The sequence below is a fragment of the Tachyglossus aculeatus genome, chromosome 5 (genome assembly GCF_015852505.1).
Source record: "Tachyglossus aculeatus isolate mTacAcu1 chromosome 5, mTacAcu1.pri, whole genome shotgun sequence".
In the NCBI taxonomy this organism is placed as follows: Eukaryota; Metazoa; Chordata; class Mammalia; order Monotremata; family Tachyglossidae; genus Tachyglossus; species Tachyglossus aculeatus.
The window spans coordinates 103,970,440-103,984,574 of NC_052070.1; the positions used below are offsets into that span (position 1 = coordinate 103,970,440).

The window sequence follows — 14,135 nt, forward strand, 5'->3', positions numbered from 1 at the left end:
TCTGATGGATCACAGATGCTTTTAGTTCATGCTGGAGTTGTATGACAAAAATGTGGAGCTCCTTCTATTCAACTGATGGGTAGATAAAGGACATCAAGATGTGAAAAGACTGAAAAACAGCAGTTGTATGTGGGGGAAGGAAGGGGCAGGATCCAAGGAGACTTTTAGCAAAAGCCCTTTCCTCATAGGTCCTAGCCTGCAAAGCTTGACTAGGCTGAACACAGCTTCAGTTCCAGCAGACTGATTTCTTTTCAAGACTTTGATGTTGGTGATCCTGTTTGGTCTCCCTGATGCCAAGGGTGGGATGTAAGTGACACAAAGTCACTGCTCTAGCTGGTTATGGTGTTTGTGGTGGATCTGCATCTGAAAACTGTAGAGAGGTTTGTGTAGTAATACAGGTCTGTAGACCTTCAATGTGGTCTGAACCCTGACACCACACCCTCTGACTATACACTATCTTTCCGGAAATAGTATTTCTTTGATTGCAATATGATGTGATGAATTGACTTGAACTTAACTCTTTCAGATAAAAGAGTATTCTGTAGTCATTGAGAGGTATGAACAAAGGCTCCTAAACCTAACAATCCGAGTTGAGACCATGGAGAAGACCAGCATTTCTTACAATTACCTGGACTTTGAGTTACTCAAGCTGGAAGTCAAGGAGATGCAGAGACTGGTCACCCAGATGAAAACGACTTTTTTTGGCAGCAGTGTAATTATTGATCAACTGGAAATAGAGATAAGGCATTAGCCAGTCTTACTTCAGCTCCTGGTTCCTGGAATGAGAAATGCAACTTCATTCAATCATATTTATTGAGCGCTTACTGTGTGCAGAGCATTACACTAAGTGCTCTACTCTGTCCAGCACTGTATGGTTTCCAAGACTGTTGCTTTCAGCTGTGATCTGGGATTGGCCTACAATGACTTCCCCTGTGATTATATGTGTGTTGCGGTCCACTACATATGCTTTATTGTCTCCCACATCCACACACACACACACAAACACACACAAACACACTCACAGACAGAGACATTTTATTAAATAAAAGCCTGTTCTCAACCACAAATAACCACGAATGATCCTAATGAGGGTTCAGTTTGAGCCTAGCCTTTGAATTTTGGCTTGGGGGTGAAATATTGAATGAACAACAAATGTGACCTAGTGGATTTAGTAACAGCCAGGAATCACAGGCCTGATAGACAGAGAACTTTGTTTCTAATTCCAGGTCCACCACTTTTTAAATTATTAATGGTATTTGTTAAACACTTACTATGTGTGAGGCACTGAATGAAGTGCTGAGGTAGATACATTATAATCAGGTTGGACACAGTCCATGTCCCACTTGAGGCTCACAGTCCTAATCCCCATTTTACAAATTAGGTAACTGAGGCACAAAGAAGTTAAGGGACTTGCCTAAGGTCACAAACAGGAAAGTGGTGGACTTGGGATTAGAATCCAGGTCCTACTGACTTTCAGGCCCATGTGCCATTCACTAGGCCACGTTGCTTCTCTACTGTGACCTGGGGCAAGCCACTTAGTTTCTTTGGGCCTCAGAAACCTCATCTGTAAAATGACACTTAAATCCTCTTCCTTCCAACAGGCTGTGAGTCCCATGTGGGATGGTGACTGTGTCCAACCTGATTACCTCGTATCTATCCCAGCATTTAGGACAGTGCCTAATACATAGTAAGTGCTTGCTTAAGAAGTATCATAAAAGAAAAAAAACAAAAAGCAACATATCCTCCTATTGGTCAAATGGGGCAGAAATGCCCAGCATTTGTTTGGTCTTTCCAAGACTGAACAAGGGTAGACATTCAGGGACCTGACTAATGTGAGCTCCCAGTTTTGAGGTTGCTTGGAAACATTTACTTGAAATTTGTGCCTCAGAATCCCTGGCACTGTGCCCGTTTTTAATTATGACTCTGCAGATGTCCCTTAGCCCTAGAATGTCTTAGAATGTCTACCCAAACACCTATCTTACTCCTCAGCAGGATTGTTTTACAGTTTAATTTTCAAAGCTATTAGGGTCTTCAGATGAACAGTGGTACAATGTGCAATGTGCATCATTTATCTTAATAAAAAAGTTACTCCTGGAACTAGTTTGTAAAGAGTTTCTTAAAAAAGTAGTATTCATTAGTAACATGTATACAATATAGAATTAGTATACAAGAGTTTATTAGGAAAGTATTATTAAAAGTAAGCTCTAATGGGCATTTAGGGATGATACAAGGAATATATGATATGCTATTAAAACTGTTCACTTTTTCTGCCATTTTTTCGGGTCACTCACACAGCTGCCTGCAATTTGACAGTTCTTCAAGATAATCCATATAATTTATTCTTCCAAATGAAACAGCTTCAAAAACCCCTGGTGTGTTCTCTGGCAGTGTTTCACTAAATGATAAATTCAGCTCCAGAATGTCTATGAAAGAAATTGCTCCATACCATAAAGTCACTCTGAGTTTTTATTTCCCTAGATCAAGAATATGACTCTCCTGGTGCAGGAGCTGGAGTCCCTAGACAAAAACAATATCCTTACAATTCGTCGGGAAATTGCAGCTCTAAAGAACAGACTGAAGGAATGTGAAGAATCTAATAAACAATATGACCTAGTTCAAAATTTCCCACCAGGTAAGCATTCTTTTATTTGTGATGGTAATAATGACAGTAATTATTATTATTTTTTATTGTGGCATTTGTTAAGCACTTATTATATGCGAGGCACTGTATTGAGTACTGGAGTAGAGACAAGAAATCAGGTGCCCCTTGGAGTTCACATTGTAATTAAGAGGGAGAATGAATCGCCATTTTTCAGAAGACAGAACTGAGACACAGAAAAGTTAAGTGATTTGCCCAAGGTCACACAGCAGGTAAGTGGTGGAGCTGGGATTAGAATTCAGGTCCTCTGACTCCCAGGCCCATGCTTTTTCCACCAGGACATGCTGCTTCTGCGTTTTAACCACTTGATGTCATATGCATTCTGGAGTCCAGATTTTTGGGATGCCACCCCTGGCTACTCTAGCAGGGAATGATCCCCAGGAAGTCAGAAGAATTGCAAACATTTTTGTACTAAGAAATATTTGCATTTTGGGCATTTTTGCTTTATGTGTCTTCAGGTTCTGTGTGTGTGTTGATCCCCAGTGAAGGATAAGTCCATGTTTGACTCATGTTTGACTCCATGTGGCTCAGTAGGAAAGAGCCCGGGCTTTGGAGTCAGAGGTCATGGGTTCAAATCCCGCTCCGCCACTTGTCAGCTGTGTGACTTTGGGCAAGTCACTTAACTTCCCTGTGCATCAGTTACCTCATCTGTAAAATGGGGATTGAGACTGTGAGCCCCATGAGGGACAACCTGATAATCTTGTAACCTTCACAGTGCTTAAAACAGTGCTTTGCACATAGTAAGCACTTAATAAATGCCATCATTATTACTATTATTATTATTTATCATTTGGATTAGCTTGAAGGAAGTGTGAAAATGGGGGAAATTCATAGATTTCAGTTATTTACAGAAATCACAAAAGCAAAGAGAAATGAACTGATTTGTTTGTACCACTGGGGTCTGACCAAGTGAACTAGAGACCTGGGATAAATTTGCTTTGCTAATTGCTGATGTGAAAGTCTCCTGGACTGTTCCCAGTTGCAGAGAGAAGTTCATCCATTCCCAAGCAGACATTTAAGCAGCAAGACTTCTTGAGTCTCTGCACACTGTGCTGACCCAAGCACCTTTCTTGAGAAGATCTCTCTGATGGGGGTAGAGTTAAGGGACAGAAGTTGGAAAAACCTTTATGGCATTTGTTTTTTGGAGAAAATGTCATTAATTCCCATGGCAGTAGTAGTTATTGGAGATTACCCAGGAATATCAGAGGTGGGTGAGGACCCATGGCAGCAGCCATTGCTCCAGGAAGCATGACTGAATTGGAAAGAACATAGACTCAAAGACTTGGCAACAAAAAGTGAAAGGACATGGCAAACTCCACACTCTGGGTCAGTGGAAGTTCTGGGAATCAAACCCAGTTCCTTAGGACTCAGTTGCCAGAAATTTGTTTGACTGGCACTTTCCATTCTTAGCAGCTACAAAGCCTGAATCAATCACACAGCGAGAGTGGAGTATCAAGGCCATCTTAATTATCTTAGTTATCTTAAGTATCAGTACTTCATCTCCCTTGATCTCAGCTCCTGTTGATGCTTTCAATTTTCTGAGAGCTTACCTCCTCCAGGAGGCCTTCCCAGACTGAGCCCCCTCCTTCCTCTCCCCCTCCTCCCCCTCCCCATCCTCCTCACATTACCTCCTTCCCCTCCCCACAACACCTGTATATATATATACATATATATATATGCTTGTAAGTATTTATTACTCTATTTGTTTATTTATTTTGTTTGTACATATTTGTTCTATTTATTTTATTTTGTTAATATGTTTTGTTTTGTTGTCTGTCTCCCCCTTCTAGACTGTGAGCCCACTGTTGGGTAGGGACCGTCTCTATATGTCGCCAACTTGTACTTCCCAAGCGCTTAGTACAGTGCTCTGCACACAGTAAGCACTCAATAAATACGATTGAATGAATGAATGAATAATGTGGCATCCAAGTTTCCACGGACCTTGTTGGGACCTGGAACAATTGGGAAGTCAGGGAACCTCAGGTAAATGTTCTAGATTTGGGCCAATTTGACTCGAATTGGGCATATTTTGGCAGAAAACTCAGCCACATGATGTTGTCATGTCATGCTGGGTGCCGTTTTAAAAACTTGATGTCATATGCATTTTGGAGTCCAGATTTTTGGCATGCCAACCCTGGCTACACTAGAAGGGAATGATCCCCAGTAAGTCAGAAGAATTGCAAACATTTTTGTACTAAGAAATATTTGTATTTTGGGCATTTTTACTTTATGTGTCTTCAGGTTCTGTGTGTGTGTTGATTCAACATATGCATAGTGAAGGATGCCATGTTTGATTTCTGAAAATAGAAAAGCTTGCTCTCTCCTCCCCAGAAACTTTTACCCTAGTATTGACTGTTCCGATGATTTTTTTAAGCAAAAATTATTATTGCTCAGTGGAGACCGAAAACCCAGAGATGGGACAGAGAAAGGTGTTACTTGAAAGTAGGGGTGAATTGAAATGAGCATTTTTTAAAAAAAAAAATTCCTAGTAAGGCACTCCTGGGCTTTGAATACCACCCTAATCCTAGGTCAGTTGTTTAAACAAATTGGATTCAGATTTCCTCAAAAAAATTGGACCCAGTTTTATTTTCACTTTCCCAACAAGCTTGGGTGTACCTGAATTTTTGTCAAACCCCTTGGTCCTTCTCCAGCTTGAGTTAATATTATATTTATGAGGTTTATATTAAACTGATTTTTTGTCATGTTTTTAAATCAATTTCTCCCTTTCTATTTTTGCTTGGTTTGGTTGATAATGTAGACCTGAGAGTACTTGAAGCACCTCCAGAGAGCCAAAAAAAAAACAAAACTCTGTTGAGAGTTCATGGTTTTTCACTATTGCAGGACTTTAAAAATCTATCCTGGATGACTGGCCATTCTAGAAATGGTCAAATAAACAGAGTTTGGGTCAGATTGTTTTACATAGGTGGCTGGTTTATATTTTGACTGCCTATTTAGAGTTGCAATTCAGTAAGCATATTTTTAAGTAGCAGAGTGTCATTTGTTATTTCTGCAAATTTACAGTGTCTCCATTCTAAATTTATATTTCATTTCTTAGAACTTAAAACAAAATAATCTGCCTCATTTCATCAAATTTTCCAAATCAACCAACTAGCCCTTCTTCGTGTGGGATTTAAGTTGTATTTAATAGTAATAGATCAGGAGCAGACACTGTCATGCTTGGCTATAGTCAGCCTGAAAGGAGCCGGGTTGGCTGATCTAGAATTTAGAGGCCAATGTATCCTAATTGCTCTGCACCACATTCTCAGTTGCTCAATACATTTTCCTGGATATTCATATACTTGAGAATTGGACTCCCTTTAGCTTTTTCCTAGCACTTTATACCAATTTAATTGCCTGATCCTCATAACCTCCTTGAATGGCCATTTACTGCTTTATTCCCCACTGGCCCAGAGGTAAGAACCTAGATTCAGCGATCTGCCTGGTCTGGAAAATGAAATTGTGGTAGAACCGGGGTTAACATTCTCAGGTGTTTTTTTTACTCAAGCCGGCCGAAGTAGACTTTTGCAAAACAACAGCCTTCCCAGTCAGGGTGGTGTTTCTGTACAGCACCGTTAAATTGGGCATCCGAGGATCTTGCCAACTGGGGAAGTGTCATCTACATGATGCACAGATAAAGAGAACATCGATGATTAAGAACGTGCTTGGGTGGAAAGACTTTGCACTCCAATCCATTTCGTAGTCCCCTGCCTTTATTGCTCTAAAAATTAATTTGGGTAAAAAGGCACTTCGGTGTTTTCTGCAGTTTTATTCCCCTACTACCTTCTTCCTACTCTTCATCTGATCTAGGTAGCATAACAATGATAACAATAACAATAATAATAATAATGGCATTTGTTAAGTGCATACTATGTGCAAAGCACTGTTCTAAGTGCTGGTAATAATAATAATGATCGGGGTATTTGCTAAGTGCAGGCCAAGTACATTTTGGGTTGTGTTGTGTGTTCCTGAAAAATAAAAAAAAAGGAAGTACACATTTTCTATTTGTGTTGAAGAGTAGCAGGTGGCTTTTTTACCACTGTGATTTTAAAGCAGCCCCTGACAGTTCTGTGTGGGAGTGTTTGGTCAGGCAGTTGGGATGTTTTCCAGGCAACACCAACATCCTTCCTGCAATGATTGAGCCCCTTATGTGTGCCAAGCACTGTACTAGATTGTTGGAGAATATCCAATATAAGATAGAAGCACATACCCTGCCTTTAAGGAGTTTGCAATGAGATGTGGCAAATTGGAAGAGGAAAATGAAGAACATCAAAATGCCAGCAACAGCATAGCCTAGTGGAAAAAGTACATACCTAGGAGTTAGAGAGCCTGCATTCTAATCCTGGCTGTGCTGTGTGACCCTGGACAGATCACTCAACTTCTCCGTACTTAGTTTCCTCATCTGTAAAGTGAGAATTCTCTCCTACTTAGACTCTAAGCCCTATGAGGGACAGGGACGGTCTCTGACTTGATTATCTTGAATTTACCCCAGCACTTAATATGGTGCTTGGTGCATAGTAAGTTCTTAACAAATATTCTTATTCTTATTATTGTTATTATTATTTGCTCCAGGACGTCCTGGTAGAGGTGTAGGGAAAGGGATTTGGAAAAGGAAATGGAGCTAAGGTACCACCAAGGAGAGAGATGGTGGGGAAGGGAAAATGATGGCAAGTTACACAGTGCATTTTCCAACTCATGTACATTACATTAGCTAATATAGGGCCTTACCTTATACTCTACTATTGCCTTATACTCTGCTATTTCCCCTATCTGTAATTGACTGTAAATTACTTGTGGGAAGGGATTATGTCTACTAAGTTTATTGCATTGTTCTCTCCAAAGTGCTTAATACAGTGCACTACACACGGTAAGCACTCACTAAATACCATGTATTACAAGATGTCAGAATATGGTTGAACTGATTTCCAATAAGCATTTGGTCCCTTATTGCATGATTGTACTGCTGAGGGGAAGAGCACAGTCTTTGACTTGAAACCTCATAATAATGTTTGTTTAAGTCACATGCATTACAACTCATGAAATGACACAGCAATCTTCTCTTTTTTTATTTTGGAAAATTCTCTCCAAGGTTCAAATAAGAAGCCAGTGCAGGATTAGATTAAGAAAACAACTGAGACTCCTTTGAACAGGCAGGAAAGATAACTAACTTGCTACTAAAGAGTAAAGCATAAATAAAAATCTTCAAAGTGATTTCAAAAGGCAAATCAAGTATAAATCACAAAGAACCTCAAATAGTTTTGTTATTAAACTGAACACCGACTAACTTTATTTTAATAATTCATGCAATGTTTCATAAACAAAAGCAAACAAGCATTCATCTGAGAGATCACTTTTAGGGAAAAAATAATAATTCATACCTTTTTTTTGTGAAGGCCATATCTTGGCTGAACACACTTTTGTTTTTTATTCATGAACCAGTCCATGAATTATTGAGAGAAACCCAGGATTCTGTAGTTTAATCATATGCAAAATTATTTGAGGTTGGGTTCAGATAAATTTCCATCCTCTTTACCTGCTGCAGTGGTCGGAAGGTTTTGTTAGTTGAAAATTTAGAGGCAACATTAATAAATGTGTATTTAAACCTAGGGCTAAAAGAGCAGAAATTTAAAAAATGAAGGGAAGACCCTTGGTAATAGTTTCATTTTAATATGAATGATCAAACACCAGAGCAATTATTTTTAGGCTGTGCTTGGCTCCTTGCAACAAACCCATTAGATTGTGAGATTATTCAGGGCACGGCCCCTGCCTTTTACTTTTATTGTCTTTTACCAAGAGCCTAGTTCAGTGTTCTGGCCAGGGATTTCCTGGGTGAAGACCTTCATTTTTCATTCATTCATTCAGTCGCATTTATTGAGTGCTTACTGTGTACAAAGCACTCACTGTACTAAGTGATTGGGAGAGTACAATATAGCAATTAATAGGTACAATCCCAGTCCAAAATGATCTTACAGTCTGGAGGACTAGGGTTCACCATTTGCATCTGCACTTACATATTATGTTCCCAAATTAAATTTGGTCTCAGTCTTTCAGGCTATTTCAAGTAAATGGGATTTTTAGAGAAGGCAGATGATTTTTCTGTTATTTACAGATTTAGAATAGGGAGAGCATTTCAAGAAGATAATGCTCGTGGATGAATGAATGGATGAAGTGTTTGGGTCTTTGCTCTTGGCTTCTCTTTTCTTCATGCATCTACCCATCTTTCCTTTTCTCTTTTCCTGCCTATCTGCAAATTATTTTGTGTCTATCTTCCCAGTTAGATTGTTAATCAGGTGAGAAGGGATTGTGTTTTATGCCTCCATTTGTACTTTCCGAAAAATTTAGTACAATGACTTGCACACAGTACTACTGATTGATTTATTGATGGATTGAATCATGATCTTCAAGCTGAAAAGTACAGTTCATTCATTTAGTCGTACTTATTGAGTGCTTACTGTGTGCAGAGCACTGAACTAAGTGCTTGAAAAGTACACTTCGGTATAATAATGATGGTATTTGTTAAGCGCTTACTATGTGCAAAGCACTGTTCTACGTGTTGGGATAGATACAAGGTTATCAGGTTGTCCCACTTGGGGCTCACAGTCTTAATCCCCATTTTACTGATGAGGTAACTGAGGCACAGAGAATAATAATAATAATAATAATAATAATAATAATAATGGCATTTATTAAGCACTTACTATGTGCAAAGCACTGTTCTAAGCGCTGGAGAGGTTACAAGGTGCTCAGGTTGTCCCATGGGGGGCTCACAGTCTTAATCCCCATTTTTCAGATAAGGGAATTTAGGCCCATGGAAGTAAAGTGACTTGTCCAAAATCACACAGCTGACAAGTAGCAGATTTGGGATTAGAACCCACTACCTCTGACTCCCAAGCCCGTGCTCTTTCCACTAAGCCATGCTGCTTCTCATGTACTTACAGCTAATGTACAGTGTGACTAGGGCAGCACTTTCTCCCTTTCCAGTTTGCTTCAAGTGATGAAGATCACAAATGTTATGCTAATTAGATTTCCTCTACCATGTACTAAGAGAAAAACTGAAATAGGTCTTGGACACAAAATAGTTAGTAAATGGGCTATGTAGTTATAGGGAAAACGGCTGAATTCCATTTGCTGAAGGTCATGGTCTCTAAGAAGTGGAAGAGATTCAATTGTGAACAGAACTTTGAAGGCCACATGCATAACCCAGGTCACAATGTAGCACTAATGCGCATGGACTATGGTCCTTCTCCAGTATCTTGGCTCTTCCCTACAGATTTTTATGGAATTCGACCTGAATTTCGCCATCCAAGTCTACACCTATATATTATGTCTCTAAATTCACTTTGGCCTCAATCTTTCAGACGATGTCAAGTAAATGGGCTTTTATATCATATGGATAATCTGCTTTTGTGTTATTTAGATAGACTAGGTTGAGCATTTCATGGGGCACAGCAGAATGATTTTGTAAATAATAATACAGTCAGCTCTCCTATAACACAGGGGTCATGTTCTTCAGGATTCTCCATTGAGGGAAACTCATGTTATAATAACCACAATTGACTGATGCCACATAGAAGAGCAAAACCATTTCATCCAACATCTCATCTAGTTCTAATCAGACAGACACGTGTTGTTGGAAGAATGTTCCCTAAAGATTTCATGTCATGTTCTACCTTGGAAAAACACATGCCATGAGAAGAACTCACCATACTCTTTTTTGGAAACCTAAGATTTGGTAGGCCCTGGAATGAGTTCTAGCTCTCAAGTCAGTAAGATACCAGTGGAAATGATGGCAGAATGTGAAGTCTGGCTAGACGCTTGGCTTGGAAGGACAAAAACAGTGAATTGGACAATAGCGGCCATAGAGAGCAGATAGATAAGATGGGGGTGAATTAGTAGAGAGCCTTGATGTCAGTTGTGAATTTGTGTTAGATGTAGAAGGACTTGGGGAGCCAGTGGAGAGTTGATGAGTGGAGAGACACGTGGTAGAGAGTTGCTTCAATAGGATGATCATTACAGCAATTGAGGGGGAAAAGGCTGGAGACAGGAAGAACAACGAGGAGGACAATACAATAGTCTAGCTGTGATTATGACCAGGGCTTCTACCAGGGTAGTAGCTGTTTGGGCTGACTGAAAGTGAGGGATCTGGGAGTTGTTGTGTAGGAAGACCTGACAGGATTTGGCAATAGATTGACTGTGGCAGTTGGAAGACTGGAAGGGAAGAGCAGAGAAATAGTGAGTTAAAACAGTGATCTAAAACAACACTTAAAACATTCTAGAAAACTTTAACATTGAAAACAGTCCCTTTACATTACTAATAAGGCTCAAGGGATATTGAAAGGCAACGAATGAGCAAACAGATCAGTTTCATCCTCTCTTAGTAAAGCAGACAATACTAGTATTTCTCAAAGAGGCTTTGCTGGGCTGTGAAGTGTCAGTAATTGAGAACCACTGTTTGTACTACAGCATCTCCCATTAGAATAATAGGGTGAGGCTTGGCGCTGAGAATTTGGAACTAAGAACCTGCACATAAATTATTTTGCTAATGGCTTGCTTGGTGCTACTGATGAAGATGGTATTTGTTAATCACTTACTATGTGCCAAGCACTATTCTAAGCTCTGGGGTAGATACAGGGTGATCAAGTTGTCCAACATAGGGCTCACAGTCTTAATCTCCATTTTACAGATGAGGTAACTGAGGTGCAGAGAAATTGAGTGACTTGCCCAAAATCACACATCTGACAAATGGTGGAGCCGGGATTAGAACCCATGACTTCTGACTCCCAAGCCCGTGCCTTTTCCAGTAATCCATGCTGCTTCTGCTACTGGCACTCTCTCGTCTCATCCTGGACAGTCCAGTTCCCACTGGGACCCAGAGTACAATGAGGGAGTAGGCAGGCAGGGATACAACACAGTGTGAAGGACATGGATAGTTTTCACTCACATAAGCCTGGCAGAACCAGAACTTGATCCCAGGTCTCCAAATAATGCTGCCCTAGACCGTCATCGTTATTAATACTTTTGCTACTGGGAAACACTTCTGTGGTTCATATTGTTTCTTAGAACCTTATAATATTGGCACATTTTGAAAATGCTTTCCTTATTTTTCCCTTACTTACAGGTAGCTGTAATCATAGCAGCTGGGTAAACATCAGCAAACCTTCAATAATTCAGTTGAACTGGAAAGGTGTTACCTACAAGTATGGTGCCTGGGGCAAAGATTACTCTCCACTTACTCCAGAGAAAACTCTCTATTGGATTGCCCCTTTGAACACAAATGCGAGGTACTTGGAGTATTAAAGGCTTCACAATTCCAAGGATGATTTATTGTTGTTTAAAAATCCCCGAGATAACCGAATCACCTATGGAGAAAGCAGCAACACAGCAGTGTACAAGAATCCCATGTATATCCACTATTACAGTTCAAGGGATATCGCCAAGGTCAACTTGACCACCAATGCTGTGGTTGTCCGGAAGACTCTCCCAGATGCTGCCTATTACAACCGTTTTACCTATGTCGGTGCCAGTTGGGAAGATATAGACCTTGCAGTACGAAAGTGGATTGTGGGTGATTTACACTACTGAAGCCAGCACTGGTAATATTGTGATTAATAAACTCAATGACACCACACTTGAGGTACTGAACACCTGGCAAACTAAGCAGTATAAGCCATCTGTTTCCAATGCATTCATTGTATGTGGGGTCCTGTATGCTACTCGTGCAGTCAACACCAGCCAAGATGAAATTTTTAATACCTATGACACAAACAAGAGGCAAGGGGCAAGAGGGAAGAATGAGTATACTTATGGATAAAATGTTGGAAAAACTGACAGGTATCAACTACAACCCCCAAGACCACAAGCTCTATGTCTATAATTAAGGTTACCTGGTGACCTATGACCTTAGCTTTCAAACTACCTTACAGTGACAGTCTTAGGGACAAACCCACGAGAGGTGTGGAATTTCTTTTGATAAGATAAATGCATCTCTGCCTTTGAAATTTACTCACTTTTCTAAGATACATACGGTGGCCCAAGAGTTTATTGAATGTTACTATTTGGGTCAATGTTGATATTGACAAAAATTTGATAGCTCAAATTTAATATTCTTTTTCCACTGGTGAAATGATTGATTGAAGATTTCCATCAAATATTTAAGGCTTAACCCTAAATCCCACACAAAACTAGCTCAAGAAATTTAGCTCCAGAGAGTGCCCAGGGCTGATGTCTGAGTCCCAGTGTTGGTTATAAAATTAAGATGGAAACCTCCTCTCCATTTTCATTAAAGAATCTGCTGTTCTCTTCCCTCTTCTGGTGTTTGGTCTAATTTAAAGTTCAAGTTCTGACCAAAGACAGGATCTTCTGTCACAGTCTAGAGGTCATATGGTAACAGTGTGAATGCTCATGCTTAGTGTCTGTTTTTTTCCAATAGCAAGGGTCTCTTTGAACTTTAACCCCGGCAGAGAACAGAATAGCATGTACCTCTGGGAATCTCTTTAAGCCCATTGGGAAGTAGGATTCCAGCCCTTCTTTTGAAGGAAGTCAAATGTAGTCAGAGGAGACTAGAGATACAAGCTATGACTTTAGTTCAACCTGACTTCCGAGTTTTCCAAGCAAGTGACTCAACTTCTGTACTTTAATTTCTCCAACTGAAAAATGGGGATGAATTAGCCCCCGTTAAGACTGGACTGATACAAAGGGCAAACAGGAATGTTAGGTGGGCCTCATTGAGTGTGCTGTGGGATGATTCTTTGTGGTCTAAGTCCCCGTTTTCTGGGCCCAAGTTATTATATTTCTCTTTCCCACTCTCTTCTACAGTCAATGCCTGGGACATATAAGTAGATAAATATCAGCAGACCTTAAGCTCTTAGTGGGTAGGAACATTGCTTTATATTTTTGAACCTGGTTCTCCCCTGTAAAATGGGAGTAACCATGGTAGCCTGCCTCCTAGACGTGCCTATATGGCACCTGTGTAGATAGGCACCCCCATTTACAAGCTAATGACTCTTTTGTTTAACCTGGCTTCCTTCCCTGGGTGTACAGATAGTAAAATAAATTAAATCAAATTATTTTCACTGGATAAGCATTCATTTTTAATGCTCCTGGGTATTTTTAGCCTTAAAGCATTTCATCAGCTCACTCCCTCCTACTTATTAATCAATCAATCTAATTATCCACTCTCTCCTCCTATTTCACTCCAGTGGGCACTCTTTGATTATCTCCAAGTAACCCTGGTCTCATATTTCTTGCCACATACCTATTGCTCTTGCCTACCCCCCTGTTTGAACACTCTCCCCTGCTACTCAGTCAGTTTACCCATCTTCCTATCTTCGAAGCCCTTCATGAAATCAAATCTGGGAGGACTTCCCTGGTTGACTTCTAATCTCCTTACTTGATATTCTCCAACATGCCACTTAAGAACTTCCGCAGCACCTTATAATTTAAATACTCATAACCCCCTAGGGGACTTATGCACACTTTT

At 40.1% G+C, this 14,135-nt stretch overlaps 1 pseudogene; it reads left to right on the forward strand.

The window, feature by feature from the left end:
* Nucleotides 1–12,582, forward strand: part of LOC119928857 — a 35,204-nt pseudogene extending 22,622 nt beyond the window's left edge.
* The last annotated feature ends 1,553 nt before the right edge of the window (nucleotides 12,583–14,135 follow it).